Genomic DNA, 21,021 nt, shown 5'->3' with positions numbered 1-21,021 from the left:
ACACACACACACACACACACACACACATAACATACAGTTACTTGCTTTCTGATGGGAATAATATATATATATAAAGTTACTTACATATGTGTGTGAGTAACCTTATGTGTGTATGTGAGTGTGTGTATACATATATATTTCTTTGTAAGGTTATTTCAAGATAACTCTCCAACATCCCAGATGTATTCCCTATACATTGTGTTATGGAGTATAATAGAGTAGTGGTCTTTCATCTTCCTTTTCATGAGAAAGGGCTTATCTAGTTTAGATGTCCAGCTCCAAGGGAGGATTCATGGCTGAGATACCCAAGAAGCACATCTTGATGCCTCCCTACAGTCTAGAAATAGATTGTCCCTCACAAGCTTCTCTTATGTTATTCAATATTGATTTGTAGTCATCTGCCCATTTTAGCAACTCATCATCGGCTCATTTTTTTTTCCAAATGATTAATAAATATATTAAGCATGCATCTGCAGTAGCTCTAAAAAGAAGAATCAATTCACCATATAATAACAAAGTGGAAGGAGAGGACAAGACCATACAGGTTTCCCTCACTTTATGCGGTACATGCATTCCTGGAAAACTGTGCATAACTCAAATTTGCATAAAAGGAACCCAGCTTATAAGGTAACAAATAGGGATACATTCCCACATGGTGAGGGAGGGAGAGAGGCTGGGGTTAGGGGTGAGGGTGAGGGGAGGGGCACGGCACAGCCCAGCACCTGCAGCCAGGTGGCATTGGTTGCCCCTGGGGCTGCAGCAGGGAGCAAAGGAGAGGGAACTGTCAGTGGGTGTGGGGTGGGGGACTGTGCCAGGCTCTTCTTGGGGGGCACATACCCCTGGATCTGTGCATGGGACAAGAGCAGGCTGCCACTGTGGACTGGGGCCAGCGGTGGCACTGGGTTCTTCCCAGCACTTGGGGTGGGCAAGGGTAGCACTAGGAGGGCAGATTGTCGGGACTACAGTGAATTTTTGGGGTGACTGTCGCCCACCTTCCAGCACCACAGCCACCTACCTTGAGTGCCAGGAAGAGCCCGGTCCCGCTACTGGCCCCAGCCCTCAGCGGCAGTCTGCTCTTATCCTGTGTGCAGATCTGGGGGCACGCACCCCCTGGGAAGGGCCTGGTGCAACCCCCCAGCCCACAGCCCTCCCTTGATGTGAGTAGCAGCAAGAGCCATGCCCCTTCCACTCCATGTCCTGCACCCACTGACAGTTCCTTCTACTTTGCTCCCTGTTGCAGCCCCAGGAGTGTGCAATACCACCTGTCTGCAGCTGCGAGGCTGCACTGCACCACTCCCTACACTCCTTGCCCTACAGAATTACCTCGCATATAACAAATTTACCTTGCATATAATGAATTTGGGGTTTAAAAACGGTAATTGCATAAGAGTGAATTTGCAGATACAGAACCCACATAAAGCAAAGGTAACCTGTATTTGTCTTTTGGGAACATCTAGTCCAACCTCTGGTAAAGATAAAAGATTTGTTGCTTATATGCCATTACAGATGCGTATTTAAGCTTCTTCTAAAAACTCCCATTGAAGGAGATTCTACAGCTTGTTATAAAATATAATCTAAATATCCTGTTACTGTAGTTTAAACTCATTGCCTTTTGTCCTGCTCTGTGTGACAAGGAAAAATATTTTTCTCCCCCGTTTTATGGCAGCTTTTCAAACATTTGAAAACTGCAGCACCAGCCACGTCAGCTCCCTTTAATCTTTTTTTCCTAACTAAGAATAACTTAAATCTTTTGGTATTATGGCTTTGTTCCAAACCTTTATCACCTCTGGATTCTCACTGGTGTTTTAAATTCTTCTTGCTAAGGTTTAGCTTATGCTAAGAGTGATACTATCATTTTAAATATTTTTCACACAATGCTTCTGGTAACACAAGTAAAAAAATAATTTCTTTTGTTCTGACAGCTTCACATTACTGCATCCTGTTAAGCTTACGATCTTCCAGAGCTTCCAAACCTTGGTAATGTTACTGCTAAATCTGTTATCTCCCATTGGATGTTCATGCATATTATTTTTCTTCCATCTATGATTTGCCTTTGCCTGATTCATCTCTGAATGTATTTGTAAAGATCAATCATTTCTCCATTTTCTGAAGCTTCCTAATAACTTGTCTTTGCTTCCGGTCCAATTTAAATTAAATTTTTGAGCATAGGTGACTAGAGTTATGAGCAAGATTTTAAATGATTTTAATTATTCCCTTGTTTCTTCTAAAAATACTCTGCTTAATGCACCCTAGAATTGTACTAGATCTTCTCATAGTCTCAACATTCTTGTGAGTTATAATCATCCTGCAAGTGACACCCCAATCCTCTCTTCCTCTAGCACCTCCAAACTATAAGCTCTTATCTTTTAACAAAAGAACTAGTCTTCATGGTATAGGGTTGTTGGTTGTAGCTGTGTTGTCCTGCCTAAGGACACAGGCAGACAAGGCAATGAAATACTCAACAACAAACACCACTATAACAACCCCTCTCTCTCAGAAAGAAGAGCCATAGAATCTCTAAGATCCAACCACCAAACAGTAACAAAACCAGCAAATAAAGAAGGAGCTATAGTTATCTTTAACTGTGAAAACTACATATAATAAGCCAACATACAACTCTCTGACACTACCTATGTTTAAAAAACTGGGAAAGATCCAACTTCCCGTTTCACATCAAAACTCAAAACCACCATTACATCATTTCTATTTGAATTACAAGAAAAACTTCAGACCCTGAACCCTCCAATACCCAATTCAGGGACTTTTTACATGCTTCCTAAAATCCACAAACAAAGAAACCCTGGAAGACCTATCATCTCCAGCCATGGAATCCTAACAGAAGAAATACCAGGTTTCATCAAATCCATCCTAAAATTGCTCATCACCCAAAGACTGAGTTTTATCCAAGACATGCCAGACTTTCTGTGAAAATTCAAAAACATAGACCACCTTCCCAGCAATACCCTCCTAGACACCATGGATGTCACTATCTTATCCATCGGCATCCTACACCAGGATGGCATCCAAGCCTGTCTCACATATCTACAAGAGCAAGATTACAACTCAGAGTAAAGACTTCAGGATATCACTGAACTCATATACTTCATCTTCATACACAACTTCATTTTCAACAATCAACCATGAGCACAGCTATGGGCACCATAATGGCCCTGCAATATGCCAAACTTTTTATGTCACACCTGGAAGAATAATTCCTCAGGAACTGCACTATCAAACCCATGATATACCTGAGATACATGGATGACATCTTCATCATTTGGATTGAAACCCTGCAGTCTCTGATTGATTTCCACCAAACATTCCACAATCATTACCCCTTCATCAGACTATCACTTGAATACTCTAACACAAGCATTTCCTTTTTAGACAACGTGATCAAAATCCAAAATGGTAAAATACAAACCACCATATACAAGAAACCCACGGACCAACATACATATCTACACAGAACCAGCAATAACCATAAACACACCAAGGAAGCTGTAATTTACAGCCAAGCTCTCTGATACCACCAAATTTGAACCAAGGAGACTACACATGATTGCCACCTCACAAATCTCAAAAGGGCCTTCACCCGAGAAAGACACTTTTCAGGAGAGATCGATTATACCTTGACAGAGCCACCCAGATGCCACATGAAGATTTGCTGCAATAAAAAAAAAAGAAAATCCCTACGAATCACACACCATTAGTTATGACATGCCACTCTTCCCTGGAAACGATGAAAAAAATCCTCAAACAGCAGTAACCCATACAAAAAAAAGACCCACTTCTTAAAAAGATCTTTCCAGAATCACCCATCCTGGCCTTTAAATAAGCACCAAACCTCAATAACTTCATCAATAGAAGCAAACTCCCCATGTCCAAACTACACTGAATGGATCCAGTCCATGCCAAGACAAGAAATACAAAACCTGCCAACACAACTCCACTACTCCCATAATAAGCACACCCCACAACAGAACCATCACCATTCCTGGATCTTACACCTCCACCTCCTAAAATATTCTGTTTCTTATCCAGTGCACTGAATGCCATGACAGAAAATATATAGGAGAAACCAAACAACTGTGTACCAAAATGAATGCACACTGAGAATCCATCGAAGACCAAAATATCCAATTACTTGTGGGTGCACGCTTCTTCACAAGACAATCACTCCCTCTCTAATTTCTCAGTTCTAATCCATATCCCTTGTAAGGGAACTTACAAAACACCTTTCGTAGATGAGCCTATGAACTTGACTTCTTATACCTACTGGATACAAAAAATCATGGACTCAATATAGGCATTGTTTTATGACACATTGCAACCTGCCTGACATCTGATTCACCAGGTACCTGCCTGACCTTACCATTTACATTTTTCCCCTTCCCTGCCTCCTCTCCCTCCCCTCCCCTGTCTCCTCTCCTCTTCTTTTCTACCCTTTGTCTTTCTAATTTTCAGCTATTTACTTTTTTTATAGACAGCTTCTTTTCTACCTTGGAGAACTCAACTACAGTAGCACTTAGCCTCCCTTACTTAATTTTGGCATTATTTCCCCTCTTCCTCCCCACTCCCTGTCTCTATTCGCTGTTTTCCTAATTTCCACCTATTTACTTCTCACTGACATCCTGACACACTTTTAGGTTCTTTCATTCCTTGGAGATCTCAGTACAGCAGAGACTCCCTATGCCTGAAGAGGGGTGCTTGTTCCTGAAAGCTTGAAGATAATTTTTTCCAACTACTCAGTTGGTCTAATAAAAGATATCATATCTACCTAAAGAAGCTTGCCTGCCTATGTCCTTAGAGCAACATGGCTACAGCCAAAAACCTAGGCAGACAAGGTTCTTTGGATAAAAGTGAAATTTTTTATTATACAAAGTAAGTAGTTGAAAAAATTGTTCTTTGCAAGCTTTTGGGCACAAACATCCTTCTTCAGGCATTAAGAGAGTTTGTTGGTGTTTGTGTGTACTCTCTTTGGTAGATTAGAAGTCAGTATTAACTTCAAAACACATGACCTTGTATTTAATGTTGGTAAATTTCATACCTTTTTTGTTGCTGTGCTCTACCCTTTGTTATTGTTCTTGTGGTTTTATTTCATGATGATCTGATTATCTTCTACATTCAAATTAACTTTAAACTTTGTCATCAACAAATTGCATAAAAATATAACTAGGTCTTTTAGCAATAATACACAAGATGGGCTCCAAACTGATCTCGCAGTATCACTAGGAACCTTTTAACAATGAGTAACTCCTTCCTCAATAACACCCCTTGTATACTCCCTTTCAGCTATCTCCATGTCTAACCTATAATGGTCATGTTAATTCATATCTTTTCTTAATTCTGCTCCCCCTGGACTCAGATCATGGGTTCCCCCTATGCTGGTAAGAGGCAAGCTCCTGTGGCTGGGATATCCCCCAGCTGCAAAGGTATGTAGAATGCCCATGGCTTGGACAGCATATTATCCACAGCCTCCCACTGTGGGGGTACATGGGGCCCCCACAACTGGGAGCCCTATCACCTGGGACCCCTCAGGCTCAAGTGGGTATATGGTTTCCCCCAGCTGGGAGCTCCAATCAGTTGATAGAGCTCCCAGCCACAGAGGCCCTTAGCTATATGTTCAGTTAATGACAAGTTATAAAGCAGCTAAAAAGTTATTACACATATTTTGTGAGATAACTTTGTATCTTACTCCTATTTTTATCACATCATTAATTGGTTGACTGTGTGGTTGGATGACCATTTCAGGTTTGATTTACTGGTAATCATGCCTTAAATCTAACTTGTAGATGAGGCCTTAGGTACATAAAGGGAAATAGAATTCCATCCTACATCCAAACAATGTCCCACAATTTTAATGCCTTTCCTAAATCAGTCTCAGTGTGTATTATATGATCTCTTCCATTATTTCTTAATAGTTCATCTTAAAGTATTGCTTGAACTATTTTCTGTGTTATTTGCAAATACAGTATCATTGCACATAGTTAGGAATTTATATTTGGAAGTAGATAAGGAGCATCAATTAAAATGAAATACATATTTATAATTACAGAGACATTCTGAAATATTTCAATTTATAACTATTTCGGAAAAGAGTTGAATAACTGATTTCCACTGACAACTGTACATACATTCCTTTATTAAAAATAGTAAGAATAAAGCCTATTAATCATGAGAATTTTTAACCATTTTGGGTCAGCTTTTATTCATATGTGTGATAATGATAAAATTCTTATTTGTAGCAGAACAAATCCTGCCATATTTCCACACCTTACAAATGTGATGCCTAGTAGGGCTGTGCAAAATTTTGCCTGCTGTTTTATTTTCACATTGTTATGACTAATTTTGAGCTTGAAACAGTGAAATCAAAATGAAATGAATGGCTTCAAAACAACTTCAAAATAAAACAAGGCTAGTCGAAACATTTCAAAACTTTTGAAACATTTTGAGTTTTGAAGCAGCCAGCTTGTAGGAGATAGGGGAGAACCAGGGCTGGGATCCCAGCAACTCCAGGCTCATCCAGTCATGGAGCATGGCTGTGGTTCTCCCCACCTCCCGCAGCTGGACTGCAGGAATCCAATCACAGCACAGAGGAAGGGAACTGAGCCCCAGATCAGTTACCCTCCCCAGTGCTGCAATCAGGCTGGAGAAGGGAACTGAGCCTGATCACAGAGTTCCTCTCCCCAGTGTGACCATCAGGGAGGGGAACTCATCACTGGAGCGGGGAACTCAGCTCAGCTGGGCTGTGTTCCTTTCCCCAGCCCCAGTTCCCTTCCCCAATTGATCCTAGTGCTGGGGAGGGGAACTGAGTGATGGGCCTCAGTTCCCTTCCCCAGCTCCCCAGTCCCACACAGCATCCCTCCCTCATCTGGCAGGCAGATGCGAGTACGTAACCCCTGAAGGACTGGCACAGCCTCCTCAGCCCTCCCGGGGTTGAGCCCTGATCTGCCTGCTGGATGAGAGAGGCTGTTTTGAGCTTCCCTATTATAGCCTATGGGCAAAACATTGAAACAGCATCACTTTTTCAATTAAACAAAATGGAACAGCAGTTCTGAATCAAAACAAAATTCAAAAAGAAACACTGTTCTATTGAAAACCTGAAATGCAAGTCAAAATGGAGCAGTGCTGTTTCTCACAGCCCTAGTTAATTGACTGAGCAGAACAGCCCACCACTACAAAATGAAATGATCACAAATGATGCTGACAGTTTCAGATATATTGAAATAATTCTAGGTTGCCACTCTCATTTCTTTCCCCATTTATGAACCAGGATAGATAAATCTGTAGCTTCAAAACATTTGGCTTGATGTCAGAATTTTCTGGAATGTGCCACCTGGTACTATTTTTGGGTTCAATTTCAGGTAACTTCTATCAAATGGGCCATTCCCCTAAAAATGATGTCATCACTTAATAGAAATGAAGAGTCTTGATGAAGAATCCTGATGAACAACGTCTTGTATGTGAAAGTGTATCTAACTGTAACCCGGCTATGCAGGTAGTCCAATAAAAAATACCATCCTAAAAAATCCTTTCCTGTCACATAAAACTTTAACCATCATGGGTATGGCATCACTCTACCAGAAATCAAAAAGAATTTAAAAGAAAGGCAGAATATAGCTTCAGAAAATAGATAGAAAAATAGGTAATTGTTATTGATTCAGTCCTAATTTAAATGACATTCTCTACTTTTTTTACCTGTGAAATACTGCTAAAGCACATATAAAGGAAAACTGGTGCTCTCTTTTCCTAAAAACCATAACACAACCAAAAAACAAACAAACAATAAACTAAGAATGGAACAGCTAGACTGATACTGAGAGACTGTTGGCAAATCTATTCTGCATAATTATTTTTTACTGGCAATATACTGGGGGGAGAGAAGACAGGGTCTTTAAGGCTACTTATTTCCTTACTAATCGAAATATATGTTTTCCAAACAGAATAGAAAAACTTTGGCATAGCTTTGTGACAAGTTGAAAATATGTTAATATTTTTTTTCTTGTTTTGTAAGAGTAGCTTACCTGTTTTTCTTTCTTTGTGATTTTTCCCACTAGCTGTGCAAAATATTTGTCTCAGAACTTTTTCAGTCATGCTTTTATACAATCTACAATATTACTAATAGCATGCAAAGACATGAAATAATATTATTAATTAATGAATATAAATGAACAATGTATCTGATTTATACATGAGTCAGGGACAAGTTCCATAATTGTATTAGCTAGTCATTCCATTGTCATCATCTATCCTAAAATATGATTTAGTAAATTATGACACTATTGTCATTTAATAAAATATCAGGTAATCTCAAGAAGGAAATATATCCAGCCTGTTTACAGAAAACTCAGGTTAAGATATTATGAATACTGCGGGACATTCAGATTAAGAATTTTTTACAAACAATGGGGATGGGATTCTAGACCTGGGAGCAGGCTACTTTATTCTACTTTTTTTTTAAATAATTTTGAAGTACTGAATGAGAACTTGGCAGTTGATCTAATTTATGGTAGGGCTGGGTGGTAATGGCCTGGGAGCAGCTTTGGGCCTGTGTGATAAAGAATATTTAAAGCTTTCAGCCTGTATCAAAGATGTATTAGGATAATTCTGTGCCTTGGGCAGCAGTGGCATACTGGGCATCACCAACTGCCTCAATGCTGCAGCCAAAAATGCAGCCACTTGCAGCAGTGGCTATTTTGCACCTCTCTGCCCCCTTCCACAAATGCAGTGCCTGGGGCTACTGCCCTGGTGTTCCCTGTTGGTTCTGCTATTGCTCAGCACCTTTAGAACTATAGAGCACAGAGTTTGGTTTTTCATTAATTTATTTCACATCCTTTGACTACAGTAGTACATTCTGTTTCAGATAAATCCTTTTGAATTATAGTGGAATTATTTTCAACTAAAACTGTTAAAATCTGTAACTGGGAATTTGAAATTCTTGTGAGTCCTACAACTAGAGCTTCTACATTGCCTAAAGAGATAAAAAAATAAGCATTTGACCAATAGCTTGACACTCATTCTCTCAGCAAGCTGTTGTTTCAAATGGCTATAAAAATAAAATAACCCAAGGGAAATCTTGTAATAGTAAAACAAATTAACCTAAGGATCTCCTAATTCTTACTGACAAAATGTCTGACTAATGAAATGAAGAGTATCCCTATTTTAATTAATGAAAGACCATCTTCGTGATTGAATCTATTCTGTAAATATACTTCAATTTATAGCACAATTTCAACACATTTTAAGTAGGAATATGTACTGTAAAGCTTATGGCCAGAATTCTATTATCCTTTGTGTTTCTAAATAGTGTTTATTCAGCCACATAAGGGACATTTTTAGCACTAATACATAATTCAGTGATCTCTGAAGTATGTATGTGTAAGTATAAGTAACTTGCAAATTCAACCCTCCCTCCCCTTCCAGGTAATGGGAAGCTTAAGGATCTGGGGCTCCTACTTACTGGACGAGCACACAAAGATATGAACTGTGCAGCTCTTGGGGCTCAAGCATTAGGGAGGACACTTCTCTTCTGGCATCTGATATGCATTAATTAGATGCATATCCCCACTTTCACCATCACTCTTACCAAGGGCCAGGTTATATTTTTGTTGTATTTGGCTATATGGACATGGCCAGGTATGCATGTGGTCAGTGCATAACATATTCAGCCCTTCCTCTGCCTGAGAAGACTTAACCCTGTATTTCTCTGATCATTCTACAAAATATTTGTGGGTTTTCTCCTAATCTGCTCTGTTGACATAACTCCACTTTGCATAGCATTGTTAAATATTAATAATATTTATTGTTTGAATATTATGGACTGATGAATACTTGATGTCTTATAGCCAGGTTGGATGCAAGGTACAGATTTATAGTGAAGTGATTTTTCTTTTTCCTTTCATGCAGTGGGTGAGTGTTCTAGTCACTAACATAGGCTGTGTCTACACATGCATTTAAGCATGTCTAAATTTAATGTGCATTAGCTCAATGCACATTAAGTAGATTTAGGCAGATGTCCACACTTGAAAGCATTAAAGCACATTAATGCTATGCGTGGACTGACTTGAGACTACAGTTAGTCCCAAATCAGACCACACACACAGATTTAAGTACGCTCTTTAATGTGTCTGCATGTGCGTTAATGTGCTTTAACTATTTGCACCAAAACTCGATACCTGCATTTTCAGGCAACAAATTTAGGTGCAAATAGCCCAGATTCACCATTTTTAATGCTCATTAAGGGCACGCACATGTAGACAGGCACCCTTCATGCACATGAATTTAAACTAATGGGCCTTAAGGCATCACATGTAGGCGTGCCTGTAGTGGATACAAGTATCATAAAATCATAGAAAATTAGGGTTGGAAGGGACCTAAGGAGGTCATCTAGTTCAACCCCCTGCTCAAACTAGGACCATCCCCAACTAGATCATTCCAGTCAGGACTTTGTTGAGCTGAGCCTTAACAACCTCCAACGATGGAAGTATTTCACTGACTATGCACTATGTAAGGATCAGCTCTGAGACATCCACTGGATAGGATGCCTTAGGTGCTAAAGGAATGACTATCCTATAGATCTCAACAGGAATCTTAGGACTTAGGCAATTTGGGACAGATCTTTAGGTAGATGAGGTATTTAGGAATTGTAGATGCCTCCAAAGTTAGGGGTTTTGGCTGGGTTTTTTAACCTATATTTTATACATAGGCCCTTTAAAGGAAGGTATACATAAACAAGGCACATAAGTGGTTTTATAGATCTATACTTTACTGATTAAAATTCAGGCAACAACAAACAAGTAAATGAGTAGAGAGAATAAATGCGTTTGTGTGCATGTACACACACACACACATACTCACACATGCACGCCTTTATTTCAAAATGCAATAATCCTGAACACCAGTATATCAGACGGTAATATTCAATTAGACACGAAATCATTTGAAAGCAACTGTTTCTCAGACCCACACTTTAGTTCCACATGGTTTCAAACTTATTGTTGCAGTAAAAGGAAGAATTAAAGCAAATCAGATTTTCTGTCTAAAATACTGAACGAAACAGATTCTACTTTCACAGCAGCATAACATCAGTGCACTGTTACCAGTACAGTATCTTCTGATGTAAGATTCTGTAATCAAAATTATGCACAATATGTTTATTTCTTTATCAGTTCTCACATTCTAGCACTGTAGTCCGGCTTCTTATAGAAACTTTTTATTATCATTGTCTTTTGACGTCTGACTGCCGATGAAAGTCAAAGCTGAATTGGGTCCATTTTTTCTCACTATGGGAGCTTGTAGATGTGAGGGAGGTTAGTCCTCTGGGTTGCATTCTATGCCCCCTGAGCTGAAATGGTGAGTTTTTAACTGAAAACTTACCATTCCAATTTCCATCATTGTATATATGTGATTATCCTGCTGGCCACAGGAGCCTGCTGAAGGCACAAGCAGCGAGGGGCCCGATCTTTTATTTATTTGTTTATTTATTTTGAAGGAGACTGCCTGCCTCTCTTGCAACTGGGGAACAATTAATCTGTGCCATTAATCTCACTTCCCTCCCCAGCCATGAGAGAGGTGGGAAGTCTCTATCAAAAAAGAAATGATCGAGTCCTTCACTGCTTCTGCTTTCAAGCAGGCTCCTGCAGCCATCAAGATATCTGGGGCTCCCAGGAAGGGGCTGGCTTGCTCCTGGGGCAGCATGGGAAGGTAGCAGGATGGTTGGCTGGGTTTTCCGGCAGCTGGAGAATGTGGTGAGGATGGTGCATGATGCACTGGAAGCTTGGGCAGGCTGCTGGCTGGCCAGATGCCTCCACAATTAGGAAGTGCCTGATCCAACCCTTTACCTGACCCCATCTGGGCTGTCAGTGCCCCATGCACTTTCCCCACCACTTTCTCTGGCTGCCAGCACACCCAGATTGCCCTGTGGCAGTGCAGGGAGGTGGCAGAAGGGCAGCTGGATAGGTTGGCAGCTGGAGAAGGTGGAGGTGATGGGGCACAGGGTGCTGGAAGCCCGAGTAGGCCTGGTAAGTGGGTTCCTCCAAGTTGGGGTAGCACCCGACCCGCCTAGGCCACTCCAACTAGCAACCAGGCCAGTGAGCATGCCATCTACTGTCTGTGCATCTTTTTGTCTGCTGAGCCTGCCTGTCTTTCCTGCAGCTGAGGGGCAAGCTGATTAATGGCTACATTGTTCCAAATTGCATCATTACAAACTAAACTTTGTTGGGATGTAGTTTAATTTGCAATGATGCAAACTCATTTAAAACCCACAAAACTTGGGTACGTGTAATTAAGCCACACAAAGGGAAATTTTTGTTACTTGTACATTGTGACATTGTTATGTGTACAAGCACCTTTTCTCAGTTATTTGCACAATGAAAGCGAAAGATAAGATTTTAAAAAAATGACCTGCAGTGGAAGTTGGCAGATCTCTCTGTTAGGCATTTTTGAAAATACAAGAACAAAGATTAGCTCATGTACAAATAGATGCAACTCCAACTATTTTTAATGTGTTTCCTTTTCTGAGGAATTCTGATGATATGTGTTCTGATATGAGAAATGTTTTTGTCAGAGGAAGATGCAAGTCTGTTTGTATATGGATTTTGCAGAGTAAAGGTAGCAACCCTCTGGGTTCATCATGTAGATCAGCAGCTAGTACTGTGGGGCACTAATCATCAGGGATCCTGGTTTTCTATGATTTAAAAAAATCCCCAATTTTCATTTAAAAAAATTATCTCAAATCCACATTTTTCCATGATTAAAATGAAACATTGCTAGATATAGATCTATATATTAGAGGTGTTTCATTTAAATCATGGAAAAATGAATTTGGGATAACTTTTTTTTAACTGAAAATTGTTTTTGCTTTTTTTTTTAAATCAGAGAAAACCAGGACCCATGCTAATCATTAAAGTTTCCTCAGTGACTAATAATAAAACAAAAAGTTATTAACTCCATTTACTACAACAACGAATGGCCAAGTAATAAATGGAAATTGTACACGGAAAATATTGAGAATCATAACATATTTGTTATAGTGTTCTTCTATGGGGAATACATCATAAACCCATGTTGTGCAGTCCTTGAGAACTCCTAGTATTCTGAGTCTATGAAAGACAAACAGAAAAAAAAAGCTTTTCCTGAACACCTCATGTCTTATTGTTATGAGTGAACAGATAAACTTCCTGCTGTGGTCACTCGCTAGCCAAAATCTACTTTCCTCTTCACTGAGACTTCTTACAGAAATCAACTGTGTAGCCCAAGTGCTTATTTATAACTTAGATAATAAAACCAACAGTTACATCTTCTTGTTCTCTTCAGGATATATATCAGAAAACGTACCCACAACACTCAATATAACTTATTATAAACAGTACCTAGAACATCAATAAAAGACATTATCCAAATACAATACTCAGTTCTACAATAACTTCTGTTAACAGCTTAGGGTCATATTTCCTCCACTGGGCATTTGTGGTACACCCAACATTGGTGCCAACTATCAACATTTCCCCACTAAACATGCTCAAGAAGATCTCAGTGATCCTTGTGAAACCGATGTAGCATCTCTCTGTTACTCCACAGGGCATGCTCAGGTTGGATTTTGAAAAGTTCCTTCCAACAGTACAAGGGAGGCTTCACTTGTCTCTTTTGTTTTTTTGTGTAATAAGAGGCATCCATACCTTGTTATCCTCATTCACTGTGGCAAAGTTTCACAGCATTTATCTAATTAAATACATCCATAGTATCTCTGGGAGAAGGGGCAATTATACACATGCTCTGGGAGTGGGGGGGAGGGGCTCACTTTATTATAGTGGGTCCAACATCCTCTAATTAATGTGCCTGGAGCATCATGGGTATCAGCGTCCCCATGCTTAAAAATGGTGGTGGGGGTGCTTTAACTAAAGCTTGCCATATGACTGACACTGAAGTCTGCCAGAGTGCAGTGATTACTAGCTCCAGCAGACTCAATTGAGCCTGCTCCAACGCCCTGTAGTTACAGCAAATTAGAGCAGCCCCCTTGCACTGGTATAGGCACCCAGGAATTCTCCCACAAAAAGGAGGATTTTGTAGTCTACTCAGAAATGTTTTGGGTCACTCTCTTGCTGAGTCAAATGTTACCACATTGCTAGACCAAAAAATGATGTGAATCCATTAGGGAGCCAAATCAAAGTCAGTTTAGATTTTTTCACTTAATTTTCCAAACATAGATTAATTAACACAATTGCGATGGATTATGCATGATGGGATGGAGGTTCAGAGATTACACAGGTACCATCCATTGTTGTAAGACTGTATCAGAAGGCTTAGACATAAGCTCATAAATTACTGTCATCCCTCTTTATTATCTGTTCTCTTCTTTCACACTGTGAAGTTCTTTTTTACTGGCTGGATAGTGATACAAGCACATCATTTTATTTTATTTTATTTTAATTTATTTTATATTAAAAGTCTGTAACAAATTATTTTGTAATGTGAGCATCCTGGCTCAATGCCTGGTTAAATAAGATAAAAGAATTTGAACAGACAGCTGACATGGAAATACTTTTAAGCAAATGTTTAGTAGTCCCTGTTCTAAGCTCCACAGATATGACCTATACTATATAGAGATGTGGGGTTTTGCATCCAAGTCTACAGGACTAACTAACCTTAAGTAATCCCCTGAATACAATTATTTGCATGAAAGAAGCTTAGGTCTTTAGTGTAGGGGGAAGGGCAGATCTACCCCACTGTGAAAATGTGGTGTGATATAGTGCCAGGTAACACTGGAGAAATTTTAAGCAGAGACTTCTCTGAATTTAAGAATTTTTTCATAATTCTCTCAGTGGGGAGTTGTAAAAACAACAGGAGTTCCTGTCATTTTTGCTTCTCTAGGGAGTCTACGTAATCAAGCAAGACATTAAATAATAGGGCCTTGAACTTGGGCCTAAATATCCTTTGGTTTGGTAAATATCCTATATAGGATTCAACCCTTGCATAAATGACCAGGAACAAGGAGTATAAACTGTTCCAGTCTTTGAGAGGAATACATTTCTTGGAAAAGGTCAAAGAAATATATGAAGACACCTATAAAACAATCTGTGCTACCTTAAGGGTATGCCCCTTCCCCAGTACAGGGTCCCACACAACTGCCAGTGTTCAGCTCTGTGAGGTAAGTAACATATAACTTTCTTCCCTCTAAGGATCTTTCCCATAGTTATGTCTCCAGTCAGGGGAAAACCAGGCCAATATTTTCATATCTATGAAATATGAAATATTATGCTCTAAGAAAAATGCCAAGTGTTTCTTTAATGTTGGCTCACATTAAAAGTAAGCATAATGTGCCAGGCCTGAAAAAATATTAATTTGAATGCATTTTTTCTTTCTCCAGACAAATGGAATATGTCATTCACTACAAAGGATCAGCAATGTTTTACATATAGCTGTGCATATCTGCTGTGGAGGTATTTGTGTCTGCATTTGCCAGCTAAGCTAATCTGAAGCCAGAATGTTTATAGATATCACCTATGGGTCTTAGAGGGAGAGAGTAGGGCTGAGGGAACTCTCCAGTAATCCCCTAGTACAGTTGCCATGTTTGAGGAACTAGTCTTAATTCTCTCAACAAGTCTGAGTTATAATTACATTCTGAACCCTTTAAGACTGGCTGAGCAGGAAATTGTTTTGGCCAGAATTATATGGGCACATGTTCCTTCATAATGCTCAGTGCCTGAATATGGATGATCTGACTCATGTTATTTAGTTTTGTTATTTCTACTAAAGCTTTTGGAGGGCTTAACAGCTTTTCAGTGAAGAAGAAAATGAGAAAGGGACAATAGTCCATTCCTTGATGTGGTTTATAGCTGATTTTATCAGGTTGACATGGCATAAAAATTCAATCCTATTCTGTGTGATAGGTTTCTTTTTACAGTAAAACCAGCAGTTAGAGGGGAAGCAAGAATACATTACTTTACTTCCCTGTTTCAGTAGAGCTGTGATGGGACTTCTAGACTGGGCTAATTTTTTGGGGGAAGGAAAATAAGACAAACAATACTTCTTTGTAGTTTATTTTTATTTTACAATGGGCACCATTCCTCTTACTGATTTGACAAAATATGGATTTATAGCAAAAATGGCAACAGAACTCACGCACATTAAATCCCACTTGCAAGCATTTCTGAAAAATGTCTCTTTGCTCTATAGCTCCAATCCACCATTTTACTGTTTTCTGCTTCCTCCAGACATCACATCGAGCCACTGTGTCACTTGTTCATAATTCTATTCCAAATACTCTTAAAACCTGTTGTATGATTGTATATTTGGCCTGTTAGTCAGCCATGTGAGTTTTGGGTGAGGAATAAATGGGTTATGCCTAATATTTCTGTTGGTACCAATCCATCTGGGATAGTCTCATTAAGCATCTTAATGCATCTGAAAAGAATTGTAGTCTTTGATGAAAGTACATGAAACTTAAGATGCTTACTGTTTAAATTCCAAGCAAGAGAAAAGGTGGAAAGGAAGGCCCAGCCGGATGATTTCCCTTTCACAAAATAACTTTCCTCCCCTACTTTTTGAATCTATCCCCATCATGAATAAGATGCCATATTTCTGGCAGAAAATCAGACCCTTTACTTTCCAACCCCAGAGTTATGATATAATTTTTTAAAATTTGCAAATGATGAGATATATTATTTTTTAATTTGGCAGGTCCCATTGGATTTCAAGTTTAGCCCCTACTATATTATATATAATATATAGTTGGGGCATATACTAAGCAAATGCTCCCTAAGGGAAAGTGTTTCTAAAGTTACAGTGCTAACCTGTAGAATCTCTTATCTCTTAGTTAGTGTCAAACTAAAGTTCAAAGGTCACAAAAGTGTTCTGAATAACTAACTATACCTAACATGAAAATATGATATCCCAACTGATAATTTCATTAAATTACTATTTTTTTCTTCCCTGTCTTCACAATATAAGAAATTCTATACAATATAAACAATATTTACTAGCATGATCCTGTAAATCCAATAAGGAATGCATGAGGTTGGAACTGGAATTCTCTATTCACATAATGTGCCTGGCGAATACTTCTGTCTGTAAAAGTTTATGGGTTTTCTTTCTTTTGTTGGGCTTTAAAGAGAAAGCCCAAAGTTTCTCTGCTGTTTATAAATTGGAAAAGAATATCTTTGTTTGTTTGTATGTTTGTTTGTTTGTTTTGAGCCTTTATAAAAAAGATGCAAGTTGACAAAAGTGTTCTCAGAAGCATAACAATGTGTTCAATACTGTAACGGCATTGATAAGAAACAATAGTTTAATGCAGGGATTGGCAATATTTTAAAGCTGCGGGCCAGAGTGACCCAGGTAAGGTCAGAAGTGGCAAGCAAGCACTACAACCCAGCCAACACCATCTCTTTTCCCCATAGCAACATGGGAAAGTGACTGCTGCTTCAGCCCCCACCACTGAATGCAGCCAAAGCCTCACATCCATGAGCCAGATAAAATAGCTCCTCAGGCCAAAGGTTGCCAGCCCGTGGTCTAATGGATAGTGATAGTCTTGATATCTTGGTTGAGAAAAAATGCATGCTTTATAAGCTCCTTACCACATTTTTGAAAGTCCAAAATCAGTTTCCATAGTAACAAGAATAGAAATAGCAGCCTTCAGCAGAGTTGTCAGAACTTGGATAACTTGCACTGATTGAAATTTTGCACTTCTGATGCTCTTTTAACAATATCTAAAGTCATAGGTTCTTAAAGCTTACCACAAGATTAATTTGGGGTTTGGGGGGTGGGGAGTAAGTCATAGGACATGTTGCAAGTTGAAGATACTATAAATAAACCAGTTGCATAAATAGGGAAGGTTGAACAGGGCAACTACCTCTGGGGGCAGAAGAGGGGCATGGGAGTGGGGCAAAATAAAGTGTCTGACTGTCATTGCCCCTAAGCCCTGGGTGCCTGACTGCATCCTTACACTACTGAAATAATCTATAAGTTTTAAAAATAATCTGTCATTTATCATTTTCTATTTACTTTATACAAACATTACATATGTTTCTCAGTTTGGGTGGATGACGAAGATAATAATTTCTAATGGACCTTAGGCCATTTGTTGCAAAGTTGAAATTGATTTGTTGTGATAATAGAGTTACCTTTTTCATCTGTTTATTTCTGGATTCCCCCCTTTATAACATTTTATTCATTAAAACCTAAAAGCAGGGAGAAAGATAACATAGTAAACCTGATTAAATTATCTCTCTATATATGAAACACTACTGTGTGTGTGTGTGTGTGTGTGTGTGTGTATGGAACATCACTAATATAATGTTATATATATATATGTAGTGTTTCATTTTAATCAGGTAAACATGGATTTTGGGTAACTTTTTTAAAACCTAAAACGGGATTTTTTTTCAGAGAGAACTAGGATCCCTAGCCATCAGCATAAATATAGTATAATTGTACTGATGTAAAATGTATGTGAAAACAGAATGATGCCCAACTGATATATTTTATTCAAGAAAACATTGAAAAAAACAAAACCATTTTCCCATAGACCCACATTTTGAGGCAGACCCACATTTTGTCTCATCTGTAACATGCTGCAACAGCTCGTCCTTAAAATAATGCTAGTTTCCTTTGATAATCAAGAACCTAGATTTTCAGATCCAACCCTTCTGGGTTTAGAGAAGAAACCAGGACCAGAATTTTTTTTTTCGATTACACTTACTCTGACTATTGCTCCATTTGGGAATCAATTGCACATAATAATTTGCATGAATGTAAATAAATAGACAGGACCAACAGACAGGATCAATCACATACTTCTTGGTATAGCAAGAAGCATTCTCTATTGCCCAGCTACAGTAGATTTATAGATACTTTGCATTAATACTGTGCATTCATAGATTTCTGCAATAAGGCCAGAGCACTACCCAAATGTATATGTCCAAATACCTAGAAACAAAACAGCCAAAAAATAAAAGCAAAGTAATGATGTACTGTACATCACTGGTACAGCAGTGAAACTCCATGTAAATACTCTTCCTGACAGACCTACATGCCTATCTTCCTTTTTCTGGTTGGTAACAACTCTAAAAATAGTTATGCTACATGTCAGGATTACTCAGCAAAATCTGAGTGGTCGCAAAGCTTCCTATCATGCATGGATGACCTCTACCAGACTCAAGACTACCAGACTCAAGACTCTACCAGACTACAGGCCAATGAGAGGTAAAGCACTGCTCGGCCTGGTACTGGCTAGTGGGGATGACCTAATCAGTGACCTGGTGATTGATGGGAAGCTGGGTGACAGCGAACACTAGCTGATCACCTTCACCATCTGCCATAAAGCTGGCAAGTCAGTCAGCAACACTGAAGTCCTAGACTTCAGGAAAGCCAACTTTGACAAGCTCAGAAGGCTTGTCAGTGAGTCCCTAAGGGACCATGACCCCAGGGGGAGGGGAGTTCAGGAAGAGTGGTTGTTCTTCCAGGGAGCGATCCTCCATGCACAAGCTATTTCTATTCCATCTCAGAGGAAAGGCAGCAAGAGGGCACAGAAGCCCCATTGGTTTCCAGGGATCTAGCAGACCTCCTGAGATTAAAAAGAAAGGCCTACAAAGGATGGAGGATGGGATTCACCTCTAAGAAGGAATATTCTGAACTGGCCCAGTCCTTCAGGGAGCAAACCAGGAAAGCCAAGGCTGCAACTGAACTCCAACTAGCTTTGAGCATCAAGGACAATAAAAAAGTCCTTTTTCAGTTATGTGGGGAGCTGGAGGAAAAGCAAGGACAACATTGGACCGCTGCTGAACCAGATGGGGCAACTGACAACTGACACCCAGGAAAAAGCCAACCTATTAAATGGGTACTTTGCGTCGGTTTTTCATCAGTTCCATGGGACACCCATGCCCACCACGGGACAGGCAGGTCCAGGTGAGGGACATCCCCTGCCCTCCATTAATGCTGACCTGGTGAAGAAATACCTTGAGAAGCTGGATGCCTTCAAGTCAGCTGGCTCTGACAATCTATGCCCCAGGGTACTCAAGGAGCAGGTGAGCATCATAGCCCAGCCTCTGGCACAGATCTTTGAGACTTCCTGGTGCTCTGTTGTAGTGCCCAAAGACTGGAAGAAGACCAATGTGGTGCCTATCTTCAAGAAAGGGAGGAAAGTGGATCCACCCTGACTTCTATCCTGGGGAAAGTCTTAGAAAAGTTTATTAAAGAGGCCATACTTAATGGACTGGCCGACGCCAACAACCTAAGGGATAGCCAACACAGGTTTGTTGCGGGTAGGTCTTGCTTGACCAATCTCATTGACCTATTACTTGGACAAGGGAGAAGAGATTGATGTCATATATCTTGACTTCAAAAAAGCCTTCGATCTGGTATCCCATGATCACCTCTTGATGAAACTGGCCAATTGTGGCCTTGGGTCCTCCATGATCTGCTGGCTCAGAAATTGGCTCCGTGGTCAGATCCAGAGGGTGGTAATTGATAGAAGTTAATTGTCACGGTGCCCTGTGACCAATGGGGTCCCCCAAGGCTCTGTCCTTGGACCCAATCTGACATCCTGTCCTTTGGGTGGGGGACCAGACTCGATGATCTTCCAAGGTCCCTTCCAGCCCTAATGTCTATGAAATCTAATTATTTGCATGTTTAATAAATGTGTGCATGAAAATATAACTTATTTACTCATGCAAATAAGTTAGGCAGGACCAAAATCCTTGCTTACTATCTTTATTACAAATTATTAACATCACTTTTAACTGTGTACCTTCAGCATCTGTTCATTTACTTGTTTTTTTCCCAAAAATAGTTACCTTTTTTACTAGATAATTCATCTGGGTGGTGAATACATAACCTCTATTATTCTGGATAATTAGTGAGTTGTGTTACCTGCCATAAAGATTAATATAGTGCACATTCAATGCAGAATACCCATTCTTTTACAATAGAAGATCACAAAATAAATCATATGTATTTATTCTATAAAAGAGTACAGCTTGCTAAATTTGCTCTTAATTTCAGAAGGTATTCTTGCAAAACTTGGCT

General features: G+C 39.5%; 1 long non-coding RNA gene across 1 annotated transcript in view; it reads left to right on the top strand.

Annotated features, from left to right (window-relative positions):
• Window positions 1–21,021, top strand: part of LOC109306413 — a 920,948-nt gene that overhangs the window by 284,741 nt on the left and 615,186 nt on the right. The window lies entirely within an intron of this gene.

Source organism: Crocodylus porosus, unplaced genomic scaffold (assembly GCF_001723895.1).
Source record: "Crocodylus porosus isolate Cpor-Errol unplaced genomic scaffold, CroPor_comp1, whole genome shotgun sequence".
NCBI lineage: Eukaryota > Metazoa > Chordata > Crocodylia > Crocodylidae > Crocodylus > Crocodylus porosus.
This window is presented reverse-complemented; position numbering and strand designations above follow the sequence as displayed.